Genomic DNA, 5,484 nt, shown 5'->3' with positions numbered 1-5,484 from the left:
GTATTTTTTTGGGCACATCCAAATCCATAAATACGTTCTTTGCAATTTATTCACACAGTCCATGCTAATATAACTTAGGTTGTGTTTCACTATATGATATGCAAACGATAACTCACCCGCTGTAACTTTGTCACATTCACCACTGAAGGGAATACCACTTAGGCACTGAAAATAGCTGGATATCTTAGATGTGTTACTTCCTCTAACTCTGCTTTTGTGTCCTTTGGTGTTGGCATACTGCTGACAGTCAGTATTACCACCAAGTGATACGCTGAATTCACGCTTGCAAAGAGTGCAATACGCATTAGAATTGTTTCCTTTTACAGGATTAACCCATAAATGAGTTTCTTTCCATTTCTTCCGATATGTACTGAAGTACTTTCCTCCCCTTTTGAACAGAGTTTTGGATTCTTCCTTTTTGCGCAACTTGGATTAGGCGGAACGACAAAGAAACAAGATAATCGCAATGTGACTCGCAACACCGTGTTATGTTTTATGTTCTCTACATATCGATGTAGTAACAGTATCCATAACACTATGTCGTATCGAAACTTCCTGGCAGATTAAAACTGTGTGCCGGACCGAGACTCGAACTCGGGACCTTTGCCTTTCGCGGGCAAGTGCTCTACCGACTGAGCTGCCCAAGCACGACTCACGCCCCGTCCTCACAGCTTTACTTCTACCAGTACTGATCTGTGAGGACGGGGCGTGAGTCTTGTTTGGGTAGCTCAGTCGGTAGAGCGCTTGCCCGTGAAAGGCAAAGGTCCCGAGTTCGAGTCTCGGTCCAGCACACAGTTTTAATCTGCCAGGAAGTTTCATATTAGCGCACACTCCGCTGTAGAGTGAAAATTTCATTCTAGACTATGTCGTATAGATTAATCGATGTTGTAACGATCATCCAGCAACGAGATTTGAAAGATATGTGGCAGGTTTAACACTTAATCTGTGTCCTTTTGCCGGCTGGGGTGGCCGAGTGGTTCTAGGCGCTACAGTCTGGAACCGCGCGACCGCTACAGTCGCAGGTTCGAATCCTTACTTGGGCATGGATGTGTGTGATGTCCTTAGGTTAGTTAGGTTTAAGTAATTCTAAGTTCTAGGGGACTGATGACCTCAGAAGTTAAGTCCCATAGTACTCAGAGCCATTTGACCCATTTTTGTGTCCTTTTCTCAAATACAGGAGATTTTATCTCCTGTATAAAAGAAAAATGGGAGATGTGAGTAGGCTTAAAAATTCAGAAGAATACGGGAGTTCCCACATAATACGGGAGAGTTGGCAACCCCGGGACGGGAGAAAATATTACAAAACGCATCGAGAAGATGTGGGAGGGAAGGGAGAAACATGTGTAGGGTGAACAGTACCACAGCAAAAGCCACATCAAGAAACAATGTTGAGACTGCCATAAACCGACACATTGGCTATCAAACCATAGGCCCTGAGGGAAGCGGTGCATGTGTGGAAGTGGAAATAACCTCCATTAATCTTTAAGGAAATGATTGGGAAATGGTGCACAAAAATAAATGTGCTAATAAAAATAGCGACTGCCAAGTAAATAACTTATAGATATAAGGATAAAAGTCTAGAACCTGTTGTGGGCCATTTATAAACATACCATTTAGAATTAAAATCTCTTAAAAATTGTTGCAATATTTTTAATTCTTTTAAATTTAAGCAAACTTTATAAGAAAATGTAAAATAAGGGAATGGCCATAGTAAAGGCACCATTCAGTGTTTGGTTTGAAGGTTCTTTTAACACAGGAAAGATTTCCAGCTCTTCCAAGATATTAGGAAAGTTGCCCTTGCATTCCGTATGCAAAATTGTGAGACAAGATGTAATACAAGAAATTGAGTGACCTATTTCAGGTAAATGAGAACTCAAGCTAGAACTGGAACCCAGACCAGAAATATGTCCCTTAAACCTAACTTCAAAGAACTTTCCAGTTCGGCCTATATCCTTAGACTGTCAATCTTCAGAGGTGAAGCTGTAAGCGCCTGATGACTTGCATATTTCATTCTTAAGAATAATGGTCTGAGGTTTAAAAACAGGGAGAAGGCAAAACAGGAGCCCCACAAGTCGTCAAGTGTTTACATCATCACTGGTGAAGATTGCTAGTCTAAGAACACAGTCCCAACCTCAAAAGTCCTTTGTAGTTTGGTTTAAGGAATGTGTTTCGGGTTCAGACTCCAATTCAGCCTTAAGCTTGCATTTATTTGCAACTGTCACTCAGGTTCTCGATTACATCTGGTCCTACAATTTTGTGTACAGAATGCAAGGGTAACATTCTTAATATTTTGGATGAGCTGGAGATATTGTGTGCATTAAGAAATTCTTAAAAGCAAACATTAGATTCTCAAACTGAGTTAAGGCATAAGGCCATTTTGGCCAACTTTGATTACTTACGTGAATAGCCTGGTCCATCAGCCCTCTACCCCTTACCGCCCCTTCCTTGGTGTCTTTGCTGGGGCTATTTCCCACTCCCCTTTTAAATGATTTTTAAAAATTTTCTTAAATTTAAGAAAAAATAAAGAAACTGTACGAATTTTTAAGATTTTTCAAATATAACCATTATGTTTATAAATGGCCTACATAGGTTCTAGGCTCTTATTCTTATGTCTGTAAGTTATTCACTTTCCAAGATGCTACTCCAGGCAGGTGTAAAATGAATGTGTGCAACAGAAAATAATAAACGCTAAAATGAAAATTTGGCCCTGTCTGACTACCCCCTGAAGCAGATCTTAGGATCTATTAATTCTATAAATTACTATCTAAACATAAATGAATGATGAAGGAAACTAATCCTACTAAATGATAAACATTGTTCCTGCTTATATATTAGCTGTAGATTAAAAAAAACCTTTATAATACAAAGTTTGCATTTCCTAAGTAAAATTATTAATCAATTGCCCAACTCTACCCCTTATTATGACTGCGCGATCTAATATCAATAACACGAAATGACTGACATCATCTACATACCAAACACTAGAAGACACACCTTCCAAAGATGGTCTACGGTTGTGTGGAACCTCAGTGGAAGTACACTAACATGATCACAGCTGTTTAGCTTTATAGCCCTAATAAGCGCAAGCAATTTGTGATATCACCGTATGTACTGCATGTGGTGCATCGGCGTTCTAGTTCTTGTAAACGTCTGTGTCGATGAAAGAACACTAGCCACAAAATAAAAACTCTTTCAAACACCAGGACGGCAGAAGGCGGTCCTTTGACTAATATATTCTAATACTGTCTTCTCCTCCCTGTGTTCTACAGATGAGAAACGCGAACTCGCAGCCACAAGGACGGAGTTCAGATAACGTCTCAACCTAAGTATAGACAGAGGAAGTGCTCTCAATTATGAACACTGCGTACTCAACAACTTCCAACCCGGAGGTGTGGTCCAGAATCGTATAGGTTCGCAACAGTACAGTGCCTAACTGTTCTAACTATAAACTCTCCTGAGAGCAAAGACAGCAAGTCTATCTGTACCAGCAAAGCTGATATCGAGCGATCGTCACACACGGGCGCTCACAACGGAAGATCTCGTCTCTCTACTGCTGGCCTCCCAGCAAGGTTCAGCTCCCCATCATCATAATTCCGAAAACGAATCATACTCCCGAACCCAGGAATATTCTCCTACTCTACAGATTCTTCTGAATGCTGACCAACCATATTTTTCTTTTGTCATACAGTGCGGAAGGTTTGCGAGGAAATACCTATACTCATATAATGGTACGCTTCTGAGTAAAAATCCTTGGAAATAACCCAGCCTGTGTGGTTGGCGAGGTGCTGTTTCTTCGTTTCTCTCACCTGCATCCAAGATTTGCAAAGTTCGGAAGTTATCCTTCCAGCCCTACTACAATAGCGGCTGGCTGCCACTGTATTGTGACTTCGCTCTCAAGTGTCCAGACTGTCCATCTTGGAACTTCCTGTGTGGAGTTGAACCACTACACCTGTACAGGCTTTCCGCCCAGAGCCTGAGTTCTGCCTGCCATTTCGTCTCCACTGGCATTCCAACCTCTACTAGTATAGGCAATCATTCATTACACTGTTTTTATAATAACTATCAGCCGCCTTTAGTGAATTAGCAGTCTAGTTAAAAGTTGATTAACTCTCTACAGTCAATTGATTTCTTAGGATGGATAGGATGTGTGACTGCTGTGTGCAGATGCATGAGGAGATGGCCACTGTTGGCGAACAGCTGAACTTGTTGATGGCCGCGTTCAGCCTTCTTCAGGCTGCTGCCTCGGAGTGTAACGGTGGTCAGGAGTCTGGTGCATCGCATGGTACACCCCAGGTGTCATATGCTTCACCCACTGTCCCTGCTGTCGAGACATCTTAGCGGGTACCGGGCGCAGTTGGGGCACCCTCTCCACAAGGGGAGTGGCGGGTTCAGCGGAGTTTGTGGCGCACGAGGCGGAGGGTCAATGTGGAGGCTGGTTATGTGACATTGCCCGCTCTGGCTGTGAGTGGACATGTGGCCGCTCCTTCAGCAAGGTCCGAGGAGGCACACGGGGGGAGGGGTTTATTAGTGATTGGGAGCTCCAACGTTGAACGGGTGATGTAGCCCCTTAGGGAAATAGCAGAAAGGTCGGGGAAGAAGACCAGTGTTCACTCAGTCTGCTTGCCTGCAGGTCTCATCCGAGACGTGGAGGAGGCTCTGCCGGCGGCGATAGCCAGCACTGGGTGCACCCGACTGCAGATTGTTGCTCATATCGGCACCAATGACTCCTGCCGTCTGGGTTCAGAGGTCATCCTCAGTTCATACAGGCGGTTGGCAGAGTTGGTGAAGGCGGAAAGCCTCGCTGTGGTGGGAATGTGAGCTAACTATTTGTAGTATCGTTCCCAGAACAGATCGCGATCCTCTGGTTTGGAGCCGAGTGGAAGGCTTAAACCAGAGGCTCAGACGATTCTGCGGAGATCTGGGGTGCAAATTTCTCAACCTCCGCTATCGGGTGGAGAAATGTAGGGTCCCCCTGAACAGGTCAGGCGTGCACTAAACGCAGGAAGCGTATACAAGGGTAGCGGAGTACGTGTGAAGTGCACATGTGAGTTTTTTAGGTTAGAGATTTCCCTCCCTAGGCCCAACAAGACGCCTCCTGAGACACGGCAAGGTAGGAGTAGGCAAAATTCAACAGGGAATAACAATATTAATCTGCTAATAGTAAACTGCCGAAGCATCTATAGAAAAGTCCCAGAACTGCTATCATTAATAAACGGTCACAATGCCCACATAGTACTAGGGACAGAAAGTTGGCTGGAACCAGATGTAAACAGTAATGAAATTCTAAACTCAGATTGGAATGTATACCGCAGAGACAGGCTGGACAGTGAAGGGGGAGGCATGTTCTTAGCAATAAGAAGTGCAATAGTATCGAAGAAAATTGACGGAGATCCGAAATGTGAAATAATTTGGGTGAAGGTCACGGTTAAAGCAGGCTCAGACATGGTAATTGGATGTCTCTATAAGCCCCCTGGCTCAGCAGCT

General features: G+C 43.7%; 1 non-coding gene across 1 annotated transcript; it reads left to right on the top strand.

The window, feature by feature from the left end:
- Nucleotides 1-717: 717 nt before the first annotated feature.
- On the top strand, nt 718-792 carry Trnas-uga (transfer RNA serine (anticodon UGA)). Its single transcript has one exon. It is a non-coding gene; the product is annotated as a tRNA-Ser (tRNA).
- Nucleotides 793-5,484: the final 4,692 nt, after the last annotated feature.

This window comes from Schistocerca cancellata, chromosome 4 (genome assembly GCF_023864275.1).
Source record: "Schistocerca cancellata isolate TAMUIC-IGC-003103 chromosome 4, iqSchCanc2.1, whole genome shotgun sequence".
NCBI classification, from domain to species: Eukaryota; Metazoa; Arthropoda; class Insecta; order Orthoptera; family Acrididae; genus Schistocerca; species Schistocerca cancellata.
The sequence above is the reverse complement of the archived record's forward strand: the minus strand, read 5'-3'. Positions and strand labels throughout refer to the sequence as shown.